Raw genomic sequence first — 10,021 nt, forward strand, 5'->3', positions numbered from 1 at the left:
GAACCAGGGACCTTCAGATCTTCAGTGTGACGCTCTCCCAACTGAGCTATCTCGGCCATGATCAATTCTATCACATGGCAAAGGTTTGTACGTTGTGATAGACACTTGACCAGATCAAAAAGAATGTTTGAAGATTCGCTGCGAGTAGGGTTCGAACCTACGCGGGAAGATCCCATTAGATTTCAAGTCTAACGCCTTAACCACTCGGCCATCGCAGCAGAAATTGCTGGGTAACCAGAATAATTCACCAGCTCACCACTCAGGTGCCGAAGAGGACAAAAAGCCAACTAGTAGGGGACACCCGGGTTTGAACCAGGGACCTCTCGATCTGCAGTCGAATGCTCTACCACTGAGCTATATCCCCAGCCAAGGACGGAATCCACGCACAGGGTATATAACATCAACGCGTGAGAGAGCAACTTAACTTAAAAAATGTACACTTCCCGCACCGGGAATCGAACCCGGGCCGCCTGGGTGAAAACCAGAAATCCTAACCACTAGACCATGCGGGACACATTCGCACCACTAAGTAATTTAGATGTCATGCTTTTTCTGACAATTTGAACTAGCTCTGTCTTTCTGTTCGTGTCAAAAACACCTTTTTGCGTCCGCTGCGAGTAGGATTCGAACCTACGCGGGAAGATCCCATTTGATTTCTAGTCAAACGCCTTAACCACTCGGCCATCGCAGCCTGACAAACCGCTGGCCATTGCCACAAGGCCGACCAGAAAGCACAACATTACTGCTAAAGGCACTGCCCGGATTTGAACCGGGGATCTCCTGTTTACTAGACAGGCGCTTTAACCGCTAAGCCACAGCGCCTGCCTGTTGGGAGATTTTGAAAATCTCAATATCACACGACTGAAATGCCGTTAAGGCTACTAACACACCGGGACGTGATACACTGTCACTCGGAAATTTTGGAAATGAGTAGTAACGCATTGGTGGTTCAGTGGTAGAATTCTCGCCTGCCACGCGGGAGACCGGGGTTCGATTCCCCGCCAATGCATCGTGTTTTACCTACACCAGAAAATACCCTCCGTAAAAAAGAAAGGAAGGAAAATAAATAAAAAAACATAGCTGAGGAAAAGTGCTACGGCTGCTTGCATTCACCACCTCAAACCGCCCTGCTGGGCAGTGATAAAATGCGGAGACCCGGGATTGAACCAGGGACCTTCAGATCTTCAGTCTGACGCTCTCCCAACTGAGCTATCTCGGCCATGATCAATTCTATCACATGGCAAAGGTCTGTACGTTGTGATAGACACTTGACCAGATCAAAAAGAATGTTTGAAGATTCGCTGCGAGTAGGGTTCGAACCTACGCGGGAAGATCCCATTAGATTTCAAGTCTAACGCCTTAACCACTCGGCCATCGCAGCAGAAATTGCTGGGTAACCAGAATAATTCACCAGCTCACCACTCAGGTGCCGAAGAGGACAAAAAGCCAACTAGTAGGGGACACCCGGGTTTGAACCAGGGACCTCTCGATCTGCAGTCGAATGCTCTACCACTGAGCTATATCCCCAGCCAAGGACGGAATCCACGCACAGGGTATATAACATCAACGCGTGAGAGAGCAACTTAACTTAAAAAATGTACACTTCCCGCACCGGGAATCGAACCCGGGCCGCCTGGGTGAAAACCAGAAATCCTAACCACTAGACCATGCGGGACACATTCGCACCACTAAGTAATTTAGATGTCATGCTTTTTCTGACAATTTGAACTAGCTCTGTCTTTCTGTTCGTGTCAAAAACACCTTTTTGCGTCCGCTGCGAGTAGGATTCGAACCTACGCGGGAAGATCCCATTTGATTTCTAGTCAAACGCCTTAACCACTCGGCCATCGCAGCCTGACAAACCGCTGGCCATTGCCACAAGGCCGACCAGAAAGCACAACATTACTGCTAAAGGCACTGCCCGGATTTGAACCGGGGATCTCCTGTTTACTAGACAGGCGCTTTAACCGCTAAGCCACAGCGCCTGCCTGTTGGGAGATTTTGAAAATCTCAATATCACACGTCTGAAATGCCGTTAAGGCTACTAACACACCGGGACGTGATACACTGTCACTCGGAAATTTTGGAAATGAGTAGTAACGCATTGGTGGTTCAGTGGTAGAATTCTCGCCTGCCACGCGGGAGACCGGGGTTCGATTCCCCGCCAATGCATCGTGTTTTACCTACACCAGAAAATACCCTCCGTAAAAAAGAAAGGAAGGAAAATAAATAAAAAAACATAGCTGAGGAAAAGTGCTACGGCTGCTTGCATTCACCACCTCAAACCGCCCTGCTGGGCAGTGATAAAATGCGGAGACCCGGGATTGAACCAGGGACCTTCAGATCTTCAGTCTGACGCTCTCCCAACTGAGCTATCTCGGCCATGATCAATTCTATCACATGGCAAAGGTCTGTACGTTGTGATAGACACTTGACCAGATCAAAAAGAATGTTTGAAGATTCGCTGCGAGTAGGGTTCGAACCTACGCGGGAAGATCCCATTAGATTTCAAGTCTAACGCCTTAACCACTCGGCCATCGCAGCAGAAATTGCTGGGTAACCAGAATAATTCACCAGCTCACCACTCAGGTGCCGAAGAGGACAAAAAGCCAACTAGTAGGGGACACCCGGGTTTGAACCAGGGACCTCTCGATCTGCAGTCGAATGCTCTACCACTGAGCTATATCCCCAGCCAAGGACGGAATCCACGCACAGGGTATATAACATCAACGCGTGAGAGAGCAACTTAACTTAAAAAATGTACACTTCCCGCACCGGGAATCGAACCCGGGCCGCCTGGGTGAAAACCAGAAATCCTAACCACTAGACCATGCGGGACACATTCGCACCACTAAGTAATTTAGATGTCATGCTTTTTCTGACAATTTGAACTAGCTCTGTCTTTCTGTTCGTGTCAAAAACACCTTTTTGCGTCCGCTGCGAGTAGGATTCGAACCTACGCGGGAAGATCCCATTTGATTTCTAGTCAAACGCCTTAACCACTCGGCCATCGCAGCCTGACAAACCGCTGGCCATTGCCACAAGGCCGACCAGAAAGCACAACATTACTGCTAAAGGCACTGCCCGGATTTGAACCGGGGATCTCCTGTTTACTAGACAGGCGCTTTAACCGCTAAGCCACAGCGCCTGCCTGTTGGGAGATTTTGAAAATCTCAATATCACACGTCTGAAATGCCGTTAAGGCTACTAACACACCGGGACGTGATACACTGTCACTCGGAAATTTTGGAAATGAGTAGTAACGCATTGGTGGTTCAGTGGTAGAATTCTCGCCTGCCACGCGGGAGACCGGGGTTCGATTCCCCGCCAATGCATCGTGTTTTACCTACACCAGAAAATACCCTCCGTAAAAAAGAAAGGAAGGAAAATAAATAAAAAAACATAGCTGAGGAAAAGTGCTACGGCTGCTTGCATTCACCACCTCAAACCGCCCTGCTGGGCAGTGATAAAATGCCGAGACCCGGGATTGAACCAGGGACCTTCAGATCTTCAGTCTGACGCTCTCCCAACTGAGCTATCTCGGCCATGATCAATTCTATCATATGGCAAAGGTCTGTACGTTGTGATAGACACTTGACCAGATCAAAAAGAATGTTTGAAGATTCGCTGCGAGTAGGGTTCGAACCTACGCGGGAAGATCCCATTAGATTTCAAGTCTAACGCCTTAACCACTCGGCCATCGCAGCAGAAATTGCTGGGTAACCAGAATAATTCACCAGCTCACCACTCAGGTGCCAAAGAGGACAAAAAGCCAACTAGTAGGGGACACCCGGGTTTGAACCAGGGACCTCTCGATCTGCAGTCGAATGCTCTACCACTGAGCTATATCCCCAGCCAAGGACGGAATCCACGCACAGGGTATATAACATCAACGCGTGAGAGAGCAACTTAACTTAAAAAATGTACACTTCCCGCACCGGGAATCGAACCCGGGCCGCCTGGGTGAAAACCAGAAATCCTAACCACTAGACCATGCGGGACACATTCGCACCACTAAGTAATTTAGATGTCATGCTTTTTCTGACAATTTGAACTAGCTCTGTCTTTCTGTTCGTGTCAAAAACACCTTTTTGCGTCCGCTGCGAGTAGGATTCGAACCTACGCGGGAAGATCCCATTTGATTTCTAGTCAAACGCCTTAACAACTCGGCCATCGCAGCCTGACAAACCGCTGGCCATTGCCACAAGGCCGACCAGAAAGCACAACTTTACTGCTAAAGGCACTGCCCGGATTTGAACCGGGGATCTCCTGTTTACTAGACAGGCGCTTTAACCGCTAAGCCACAGCGCCTGCCTGTTGGGAGTTTTTGAAAATCTCAATATCACACGTCTGAAATGCCGTTAAGGCTACTAACACACCGGGACGTGATACACTGTCACTCGGAAATTTTGGAAATGAGTAGTAACGCATTGGTGGTTCAGTGGTAGAATTCTCGCCTGCCACGCGGGAGACCGGGGTTCGATTCCCCGCCAATGCATCGTGTTTTACCTACACCAGAAAATACCCTCCGTAAAAAAGAAAGGAAGGAAAATAAATAAAAAAACATAGCTGAGGAAAAGTGCTACGGCTGCTTGCATTCACCACCTCAAACCGCCCTGCTGGGCAGTGATAAAATGCGGAGACCCGGGATTGAACCAGGGACCTTCAGATCTTCAGTCTGACGCTCTCCCAACTGAGCTATCTCGGCCATGATCAATTCTATCACATGGCAAAGGTCTGTACGTTGTGATAGACACTTGACCAGATCAAAAAGAATGTTTGAAGATTCGCTGCGAGTAGGGTTCGAACCTACGCGGGAAGATCCCATTAGATTTCAAGTCTAACGCCTTAACCACTCGGCCATCGCAGCAGAAATTGCTGGGTAACCAGAATAATTCACCAGCTCACCACTCAGGTGCCGAAGAGGACAAAAAGCCAACTAGTAGGGGACACCCGGGTTTGAACCAGGGACCTCTCGATCTGCAGTCGAATGCTCTACCACTGAGCTATATCCCCAGCCAAGGACGGAATCCACGCACAGGGTATATAACATCAACGCGTGAGAGAGCAACTTAACTTAAAAAATGTACACTTCCCGCACCGGGAATCGAACCCGGTCCGCCTGGGTGAAAACCAGAAATCCTAACCACTAGACCATGCGGGACACATTCGCACCACTAAGTAATTTAGATGTCATGCTTTTTCTGACAATTTGAACTAGCTCTGTCTTTCTGTTCGTGTCAAAAACACCTTTTTGCGTCCGCTGCGAGTAGGATTCGAACCTACGCGGGAAGATCCCATTTGATTTCTAGTCAAACGCCTTAACCACTCGGCCATCGCAGCCTGACAAACCCCTGGCCATTGCCACAAGGCCGACCAGAAAGCACAACATTACTGCTAAAGGCACAGCCCGGATTTGAACCGGGGATCTCCTGTTTACTAGACAGGCGCTTTAACCGCTAAGCCACAGCGCCTGCCTGTTGGGAGATTTTGAAAATCTCAATATCACACTCTGAAATGCCGTTAAGGCTACTAACACACCGGGACGTGATACACTGTCACTCGGAAATTTTGGAAATGAGTAGTAACGCATTGGTGGTTCAGTGGTAGAATTCTCGCCTGCCACGCGGGAGACCGGGGTTCGATTCCCCGCCAATGCATCGTGTTTTACCTACACCAGAAAATACCCTCCGTAAAAAAGAAAGGAAGGAAAATAAATAAAAAAACATAGCTGAGGAAAAGTGCTACGGCTGCTTGCATTCACCACCTCAAACCGCCCTGCTGGGCAGTGATAAAATGGCGAGACCCGGGATTGAACAAGGGACCTTCAGATCTTCAGTCTGACGCTCTCCCAACTGAGCTATCTCGGCCATGATCAATTCTATCACATGGCAAAGGTCTGTACGTTGTGATAGACACTTGACCAGATCAAAAAGAATGTTTGAAGATTCGCTGCGAGTAGGGTTCGAACCTACGCGGGAAGATCCCATTAGATTTCAAGTCTAACGCCTTAACCACTCGGCCATCGCAGCAGAAATTGCTGGGTAACCAGAATAATTCACCAGCTCACCACTCAGGTGCCGAAGAGGACAAAAAGCCAACTAGTAGGGGACACCCGGGTTTGAACCAGGGACCTCTCGATCTGCAGTCGAATGCTCTACCACTGAGCTATATCCCCAGCCAAGGACGGAATCCACGCACAGGGTATATAACATCAACGCGTGAGAGAGCAACTTAACTTAAAAATGTACACTTCCCGCACCGGGAATCGAACCCGGGCCGCCTGGGTGAAAACCAGAAATCCTAACCACTAGACCATGCGGGACACATTCGCACCACTAAGTAATTTAGATGTCATGCTTTTTCTGACAATTTGAACTAGCTCTGTCTTTCTGTTCGTGTCAAAAACACCTTTTTGCGTCCGCTGCGAGTAGGATTCGAACCTACGCGGGAAGATCCCATTTGATTTCTAGTCAAACGCCTTAACCACTCGGCCATCGCAGCCTGACAAACCGCTGGCCATTGCCACAAGGCCGACCAGAAAGCACAACATTACTGCTAAAGGCACTGCCCGGATTTGAACCGGGGATCTCCTGTTTACTAGACAGGCGCTTTAACCGCTAAGCCACAGCGCCTGCCTGTTGGGAGATTTTGAAAATCTCAATATCACACGTCTGAAATGCCGTTAAGGCTACTAACACACCGGGACGTGATACACTGTCACTCGGAAATTTTGGAAATGAGTAGTAACGCATTGGTGGTTCAGTGGTAGAATTCTCGCCTGCCACGCGGGAGACCGGGGTTCGATTCCCCGCCAATGCATCGTGTTTTACCTACACCAGAAAATACCCTCCGTAAAAAAGAAAGGAAGGAAAATAAATAAAAAAACATAGCTGAGGAAAAGTGCTACGGCTGCTTGCATTCACCACCTCAAACCGCCCTGTTGGGCAGTGATAAAATGCCGAGAGCCGGGATTGAACCAGGGACCTTCAGATCTTCAGTCTGACGCTCTCCCAACTGAGCTATCTCGGCCATGATCAATTCTATCACATGGCAAAGGTCTGTACGTTGTGATAGACACTTGACCAGATCAAAAAGAATGTTTGAAGATTCGCTGCGAGTAGGGTTCGAACCTACGCGGGAAGATCCCATTAGATTTCAAGTCTAACGCCTTAACCACTCGGCCATCGCAGCAGAAATTGCTGGGTAACCAGAATAATTCACCAGCTCACCACTCAGGTGCCGAAGAGGACAAAAAGCCAACTAGTAGGGGACACCCGGGTTTGAACCAGGGACCTCTCGATCTGCAGTCGAATGCTCTACCACTGAGCTATATCCCCAGCCAAGGACGGAATCCACGCACAGGGTATATAACATCAACGCGTGAGAGAGGAACTTAACTTAAAGAATGTACACTTCCCGCACCGGGAATCGAAGCCGGGCCGCCTGGGTGAAAACCAGAAATCCTAACCACTAGACCATGCGGGACACATTCGCACCACTAAGTAATTTAGATGTCATGCTTTTTCTGACAATTTGAACTAGCTCTGTCTTTCTGTTCGTGTCAAAAACACCTTTTTGCGTCCGCTGCGAGTAGGATTCGAACCTACGCGGGAAGATCCCATTTGATTTCTAGTCAAACGCCTTAACCACTCGGCCATCGCAGCCTGACAAACCGCTGGCCATTGCCACAAGGCCGACCAGAAAGCACAACATTACTGCTAAAGGCACTGCCCGGATTTGAACCGGGGATCTCCTGTTTACTAGACAGGCGCTTTAACCGCTAAGCCACAGCGCCTGCCTGTTGGGAGATTTTGAAAATCTCAATATCACACGTCTGAAATGCCGTTAAGGCTACTAACACACCGGGACGTGATACACTGTCACTCGGAAATTTTGGAAATGAGTAGTAACGCATTGGTGGTTCAGTGGTAGAATTCTCGCCTGCCACGCGGGAGACCGGGGTTCGATTCCCCGCCAATGCATCGTGTTTTACCTACACCAGAAAATACCCTCCGTAAAAAAGAAAGGAAGGAAAATAAATAAAAAAACATAGCTGAGGAAAAGTGCTACGGCTGCTTGCATTCACCACCTCAAACCGCCCTGCTGGGCAGTGATAAAATGCCGAGACCCGGGATTGAACCAGGGACCTTCAGATCTTCAGTCTGACGCTCTCCCAACTGAGCTATATCGGCCATGATCAATTCTATCACATGGCAAAGGTCTGTACGTTGTGATAGACACTTGACCAGATCAAAAAGAATGTTTGAAGATTCGCTGCGAGTAGGGTTCGAACCTACGCGGGAAGATCCCATTAGATTTCAAGTCTAACGCCTTAACCACTCGGCCATCGCAGCAGAAATTGCTGGGTAACCAGAATAATTCACCAGCTCACCACTCAGGTGCCGAAGAGGACAAAAAGCCAACTAGTAGGGGACACCCGGGTTTGAACCAGGGACCTCTCGATCTGCAGTCGAATGCTCTACCACTGAGCTATATCCCCAGCCAAGGACGGAATCCACGCACAGGGTATATAACATCAACGCGTGAGAGAGCAACTTAACTTAAAAAATGTACACTTCCCGCACCGGGAATCGAACCCGGGCCGCCTGGGTGAAAACCAGAAATCCTAACCACTAGACCATGCGGGACACATTCGCACCACTAAGTAATTTAGATGTCATGCTTTTTCTGACAATTTGAACTAGCTCTGTCTTTCTGTTCGTGTCAAAAACACCTTTTTGCGTCCGCTGCGAGTAGGATTCGAACCTACGCGGTAAGATCTCATTTGATTTCTAGTCAAACGCCTTAACCACTCGGCCATCGCAGCCTGACAAACCGCTGGCCATTGCCACAAGGCCGACCAGAAAGCACAACATTACTGCTAAAGGCACTGCCCGGATTTGAACCGGGGATCTCCTGTTTACTAGACAGGCGCTTTAACCGCTAAGCCACAGCGCCTGCCTGTTGGGAGATTTTGAAAATCTCAATATCACACGTCTGAAATGCCGTTAAGGCTACTAACACACCGGGACGTGATACACTGTCACTCGGAAATTTTGGAAATGAGTAGTAACGCATTGGTGGTTCAGTGGTAGAATTCTCGCCTGCCACGCGGGAGACCGGGGTTCGATTCCCCGCCAATGCATCGTGTTTTACCTACACCAGAAAATACCCCCCGTAAAAAAGAAAGGAAGGAAAATAAATAAAAAAACATAGCTGAGGAAAAGTGCTACGGCTGCTTGCATTCACCACCTCAAACCGCCCTGCTGGGCAGTGATAAAATGCCGAGACCCGGGATTGAACCAGGGACCTTCAGATCTTCAGTCTGACGCTCTCCCAACTGAGCTATCTCGGCCATGATCAATTTTATCACATGGCAAAGGTCTGTACGTTGTGATAGACACTTGACCAGATCAAAAAGAATGTTTGAAGATTCGCTGCGAGTAGGGTTCGAACCTACGCGGGAAGATCCCATTAGATTTCAAGTCTAACGCCCTAACCACTTGGCCATCGCAGCAGAAATTGCTGGGTAACTAGAATAATTCACCAGCTCACCACTCAGGTGCCGAAGAGGACAAAAAGCCAACTAGTAGGGGACACCCGGGTTTGAACCAGGGACCTCTCGATCTGCAGTCGAATGCTCTACCACTGAGCTATATCCCCAGCCAAGGACGGAATCCACGCACAGGGTATATAACATCAACGCGTGAGAGAGCAACTTAACTTAAAGAATGTACACTTCCCGCACCGGGAATCGAACCCGGGCCGCCTGGGTGAAAACCAGAAATCCTAACCACTAGACCATGCGGGACACATTCGCACCACTAAGTAATTTAGATGTCATGCTTTTTCTGACAATTTGAACTAGCTCTGTCTTTCTGTTCGTGTCAAAAACACCTTTTTGCGTCCGCTGCGAGTAGGATTCGAACCTACGCGGGAAGATCCCATTTGATTTCTAGTCAAACGCCTTAACCACTCGGCCATCGCAGCCTGACAAACCGCTGGCCATTGCCACAAG

The 10,021-nt window shown here is 48.8% G+C and overlaps 48 non-coding genes across 48 annotated transcripts; 8 read left to right on the forward strand and 40 right to left on the reverse strand.

The window, feature by feature from the left end:
- Nucleotides 1–136: 136 nt before the first annotated feature.
- Nucleotides 137–218, reverse strand: Trnas-uga (transfer RNA serine (anticodon UGA)). Its single transcript has one exon. It is a non-coding gene; the product is annotated as a tRNA-Ser (tRNA).
- Nucleotides 219–292: 74 nt separating this feature from the next.
- Nucleotides 293–364, reverse strand: Trnac-gca (transfer RNA cysteine (anticodon GCA)). The gene has a single exon. It is a non-coding gene; the product is annotated as a tRNA-Cys (tRNA).
- A 76-nt stretch (nucleotides 365–440) lies between these two features.
- Nucleotides 441–512, reverse strand: Trnae-uuc (transfer RNA glutamic acid (anticodon UUC)). The gene has a single exon. It is a non-coding gene; the product is annotated as a tRNA-Glu (tRNA).
- Nucleotides 513–609: 97 nt separating this feature from the next.
- Trnas-aga (transfer RNA serine (anticodon AGA)) lies at nucleotides 610–691 on the reverse strand. The gene has a single exon. It is a non-coding gene; the product is annotated as a tRNA-Ser (tRNA).
- A 58-nt stretch (nucleotides 692–749) lies between these two features.
- Trnat-agu (transfer RNA threonine (anticodon AGU)) lies at nucleotides 750–822 on the reverse strand. Its single transcript has one exon. It is a non-coding gene; the product is annotated as a tRNA-Thr (tRNA).
- A 116-nt stretch (nucleotides 823–938) lies between these two features.
- Nucleotides 939–1,009, forward strand: Trnag-gcc (transfer RNA glycine (anticodon GCC)). The gene has a single exon. It is a non-coding gene; the product is annotated as a tRNA-Gly (tRNA).
- A 290-nt stretch (nucleotides 1,010–1,299) lies between these two features.
- On the reverse strand, nucleotides 1,300–1,381 carry Trnas-uga (transfer RNA serine (anticodon UGA)). Its single transcript has one exon. It is a non-coding gene; the product is annotated as a tRNA-Ser (tRNA).
- A 74-nt stretch (nucleotides 1,382–1,455) lies between these two features.
- Trnac-gca (transfer RNA cysteine (anticodon GCA)) lies at nucleotides 1,456–1,527 on the reverse strand. The gene has a single exon. It is a non-coding gene; the product is annotated as a tRNA-Cys (tRNA).
- A 76-nt stretch (nucleotides 1,528–1,603) lies between these two features.
- On the reverse strand, nucleotides 1,604–1,675 carry Trnae-uuc (transfer RNA glutamic acid (anticodon UUC)). The gene has a single exon. It is a non-coding gene; the product is annotated as a tRNA-Glu (tRNA).
- A 97-nt stretch (nucleotides 1,676–1,772) lies between these two features.
- On the reverse strand, nucleotides 1,773–1,854 carry Trnas-aga (transfer RNA serine (anticodon AGA)). The gene has a single exon. It is a non-coding gene; the product is annotated as a tRNA-Ser (tRNA).
- A 58-nt stretch (nucleotides 1,855–1,912) lies between these two features.
- On the reverse strand, nucleotides 1,913–1,985 carry Trnat-agu (transfer RNA threonine (anticodon AGU)). The gene has a single exon. It is a non-coding gene; the product is annotated as a tRNA-Thr (tRNA).
- A 116-nt stretch (nucleotides 1,986–2,101) lies between these two features.
- Trnag-gcc (transfer RNA glycine (anticodon GCC)) lies at nucleotides 2,102–2,172 on the forward strand. Its single transcript has one exon. It is a non-coding gene; the product is annotated as a tRNA-Gly (tRNA).
- Nucleotides 2,173–2,462: 290 nt separating this feature from the next.
- Nucleotides 2,463–2,544, reverse strand: Trnas-uga (transfer RNA serine (anticodon UGA)). The gene has a single exon. It is a non-coding gene; the product is annotated as a tRNA-Ser (tRNA).
- Nucleotides 2,545–2,618: 74 nt separating this feature from the next.
- Nucleotides 2,619–2,690, reverse strand: Trnac-gca (transfer RNA cysteine (anticodon GCA)). The gene has a single exon. It is a non-coding gene; the product is annotated as a tRNA-Cys (tRNA).
- Nucleotides 2,691–2,766: 76 nt separating this feature from the next.
- Trnae-uuc (transfer RNA glutamic acid (anticodon UUC)) lies at nucleotides 2,767–2,838 on the reverse strand. The gene has a single exon. It is a non-coding gene; the product is annotated as a tRNA-Glu (tRNA).
- Nucleotides 2,839–2,935: 97 nt separating this feature from the next.
- Nucleotides 2,936–3,017, reverse strand: Trnas-aga (transfer RNA serine (anticodon AGA)). Its single transcript has one exon. It is a non-coding gene; the product is annotated as a tRNA-Ser (tRNA).
- A 58-nt stretch (nucleotides 3,018–3,075) lies between these two features.
- Trnat-agu (transfer RNA threonine (anticodon AGU)) lies at nucleotides 3,076–3,148 on the reverse strand. Its single transcript has one exon. It is a non-coding gene; the product is annotated as a tRNA-Thr (tRNA).
- A 116-nt stretch (nucleotides 3,149–3,264) lies between these two features.
- Trnag-gcc (transfer RNA glycine (anticodon GCC)) lies at nucleotides 3,265–3,335 on the forward strand. Its single transcript has one exon. It is a non-coding gene; the product is annotated as a tRNA-Gly (tRNA).
- Nucleotides 3,336–3,472: 137 nt separating this feature from the next.
- On the reverse strand, nucleotides 3,473–3,545 carry Trnaf-gaa (transfer RNA phenylalanine (anticodon GAA)). The gene has a single exon. It is a non-coding gene; the product is annotated as a tRNA-Phe (tRNA).
- An 80-nt stretch (nucleotides 3,546–3,625) lies between these two features.
- Nucleotides 3,626–3,707, reverse strand: Trnas-uga (transfer RNA serine (anticodon UGA)). Its single transcript has one exon. It is a non-coding gene; the product is annotated as a tRNA-Ser (tRNA).
- A 74-nt stretch (nucleotides 3,708–3,781) lies between these two features.
- Nucleotides 3,782–3,853, reverse strand: Trnac-gca (transfer RNA cysteine (anticodon GCA)). The gene has a single exon. It is a non-coding gene; the product is annotated as a tRNA-Cys (tRNA).
- A 76-nt stretch (nucleotides 3,854–3,929) lies between these two features.
- On the reverse strand, nucleotides 3,930–4,001 carry Trnae-uuc (transfer RNA glutamic acid (anticodon UUC)). Its single transcript has one exon. It is a non-coding gene; the product is annotated as a tRNA-Glu (tRNA).
- A 237-nt stretch (nucleotides 4,002–4,238) lies between these two features.
- Nucleotides 4,239–4,311, reverse strand: Trnat-agu (transfer RNA threonine (anticodon AGU)). Its single transcript has one exon. It is a non-coding gene; the product is annotated as a tRNA-Thr (tRNA).
- A 116-nt stretch (nucleotides 4,312–4,427) lies between these two features.
- Nucleotides 4,428–4,498, forward strand: Trnag-gcc (transfer RNA glycine (anticodon GCC)). The gene has a single exon. It is a non-coding gene; the product is annotated as a tRNA-Gly (tRNA).
- Nucleotides 4,499–4,788: 290 nt separating this feature from the next.
- Nucleotides 4,789–4,870, reverse strand: Trnas-uga (transfer RNA serine (anticodon UGA)). Its single transcript has one exon. It is a non-coding gene; the product is annotated as a tRNA-Ser (tRNA).
- A 74-nt stretch (nucleotides 4,871–4,944) lies between these two features.
- Nucleotides 4,945–5,016, reverse strand: Trnac-gca (transfer RNA cysteine (anticodon GCA)). Its single transcript has one exon. It is a non-coding gene; the product is annotated as a tRNA-Cys (tRNA).
- Nucleotides 5,017–5,261: 245 nt separating this feature from the next.
- Trnas-aga (transfer RNA serine (anticodon AGA)) lies at nucleotides 5,262–5,343 on the reverse strand. Its single transcript has one exon. It is a non-coding gene; the product is annotated as a tRNA-Ser (tRNA).
- A 246-nt stretch (nucleotides 5,344–5,589) lies between these two features.
- Trnag-gcc (transfer RNA glycine (anticodon GCC)) lies at nucleotides 5,590–5,660 on the forward strand. The gene has a single exon. It is a non-coding gene; the product is annotated as a tRNA-Gly (tRNA).
- A 290-nt stretch (nucleotides 5,661–5,950) lies between these two features.
- Nucleotides 5,951–6,032, reverse strand: Trnas-uga (transfer RNA serine (anticodon UGA)). Its single transcript has one exon. It is a non-coding gene; the product is annotated as a tRNA-Ser (tRNA).
- Nucleotides 6,033–6,106: 74 nt separating this feature from the next.
- Nucleotides 6,107–6,178, reverse strand: Trnac-gca (transfer RNA cysteine (anticodon GCA)). The gene has a single exon. It is a non-coding gene; the product is annotated as a tRNA-Cys (tRNA).
- A 75-nt stretch (nucleotides 6,179–6,253) lies between these two features.
- Nucleotides 6,254–6,325, reverse strand: Trnae-uuc (transfer RNA glutamic acid (anticodon UUC)). The gene has a single exon. It is a non-coding gene; the product is annotated as a tRNA-Glu (tRNA).
- A 97-nt stretch (nucleotides 6,326–6,422) lies between these two features.
- Trnas-aga (transfer RNA serine (anticodon AGA)) lies at nucleotides 6,423–6,504 on the reverse strand. The gene has a single exon. It is a non-coding gene; the product is annotated as a tRNA-Ser (tRNA).
- Nucleotides 6,505–6,562: 58 nt separating this feature from the next.
- Trnat-agu (transfer RNA threonine (anticodon AGU)) lies at nucleotides 6,563–6,635 on the reverse strand. Its single transcript has one exon. It is a non-coding gene; the product is annotated as a tRNA-Thr (tRNA).
- Nucleotides 6,636–6,751: 116 nt separating this feature from the next.
- Trnag-gcc (transfer RNA glycine (anticodon GCC)) lies at nucleotides 6,752–6,822 on the forward strand. The gene has a single exon. It is a non-coding gene; the product is annotated as a tRNA-Gly (tRNA).
- Nucleotides 6,823–7,112: 290 nt separating this feature from the next.
- Nucleotides 7,113–7,194, reverse strand: Trnas-uga (transfer RNA serine (anticodon UGA)). Its single transcript has one exon. It is a non-coding gene; the product is annotated as a tRNA-Ser (tRNA).
- A 74-nt stretch (nucleotides 7,195–7,268) lies between these two features.
- Trnac-gca (transfer RNA cysteine (anticodon GCA)) lies at nucleotides 7,269–7,340 on the reverse strand. Its single transcript has one exon. It is a non-coding gene; the product is annotated as a tRNA-Cys (tRNA).
- Nucleotides 7,341–7,585: 245 nt separating this feature from the next.
- On the reverse strand, nucleotides 7,586–7,667 carry Trnas-aga (transfer RNA serine (anticodon AGA)). The gene has a single exon. It is a non-coding gene; the product is annotated as a tRNA-Ser (tRNA).
- Nucleotides 7,668–7,725: 58 nt separating this feature from the next.
- Trnat-agu (transfer RNA threonine (anticodon AGU)) lies at nucleotides 7,726–7,798 on the reverse strand. The gene has a single exon. It is a non-coding gene; the product is annotated as a tRNA-Thr (tRNA).
- Nucleotides 7,799–7,914: 116 nt separating this feature from the next.
- Trnag-gcc (transfer RNA glycine (anticodon GCC)) lies at nucleotides 7,915–7,985 on the forward strand. The gene has a single exon. It is a non-coding gene; the product is annotated as a tRNA-Gly (tRNA).
- Nucleotides 7,986–8,275: 290 nt separating this feature from the next.
- On the reverse strand, nucleotides 8,276–8,357 carry Trnas-uga (transfer RNA serine (anticodon UGA)). The gene has a single exon. It is a non-coding gene; the product is annotated as a tRNA-Ser (tRNA).
- Nucleotides 8,358–8,431: 74 nt separating this feature from the next.
- Nucleotides 8,432–8,503, reverse strand: Trnac-gca (transfer RNA cysteine (anticodon GCA)). The gene has a single exon. It is a non-coding gene; the product is annotated as a tRNA-Cys (tRNA).
- A 76-nt stretch (nucleotides 8,504–8,579) lies between these two features.
- On the reverse strand, nucleotides 8,580–8,651 carry Trnae-uuc (transfer RNA glutamic acid (anticodon UUC)). Its single transcript has one exon. It is a non-coding gene; the product is annotated as a tRNA-Glu (tRNA).
- Nucleotides 8,652–8,888: 237 nt separating this feature from the next.
- Trnat-agu (transfer RNA threonine (anticodon AGU)) lies at nucleotides 8,889–8,961 on the reverse strand. Its single transcript has one exon. It is a non-coding gene; the product is annotated as a tRNA-Thr (tRNA).
- Nucleotides 8,962–9,077: 116 nt separating this feature from the next.
- Trnag-gcc (transfer RNA glycine (anticodon GCC)) lies at nucleotides 9,078–9,148 on the forward strand. Its single transcript has one exon. It is a non-coding gene; the product is annotated as a tRNA-Gly (tRNA).
- Nucleotides 9,149–9,285: 137 nt separating this feature from the next.
- Nucleotides 9,286–9,358, reverse strand: Trnaf-gaa (transfer RNA phenylalanine (anticodon GAA)). Its single transcript has one exon. It is a non-coding gene; the product is annotated as a tRNA-Phe (tRNA).
- A 236-nt stretch (nucleotides 9,359–9,594) lies between these two features.
- Nucleotides 9,595–9,666, reverse strand: Trnac-gca (transfer RNA cysteine (anticodon GCA)). The gene has a single exon. It is a non-coding gene; the product is annotated as a tRNA-Cys (tRNA).
- Nucleotides 9,667–9,742: 76 nt separating this feature from the next.
- Trnae-uuc (transfer RNA glutamic acid (anticodon UUC)) lies at nucleotides 9,743–9,814 on the reverse strand. Its single transcript has one exon. It is a non-coding gene; the product is annotated as a tRNA-Glu (tRNA).
- A 97-nt stretch (nucleotides 9,815–9,911) lies between these two features.
- Trnas-aga (transfer RNA serine (anticodon AGA)) lies at nucleotides 9,912–9,993 on the reverse strand. Its single transcript has one exon. It is a non-coding gene; the product is annotated as a tRNA-Ser (tRNA).
- Nucleotides 9,994–10,021: the final 28 nt, after the last annotated feature.

This window comes from Hydractinia symbiolongicarpus, chromosome 2 (genome assembly GCF_029227915.1).
Source record: "Hydractinia symbiolongicarpus strain clone_291-10 chromosome 2, HSymV2.1, whole genome shotgun sequence".
In the NCBI taxonomy this organism is placed as follows: domain Eukaryota; kingdom Metazoa; phylum Cnidaria; class Hydrozoa; order Anthoathecata; family Hydractiniidae; genus Hydractinia; species Hydractinia symbiolongicarpus.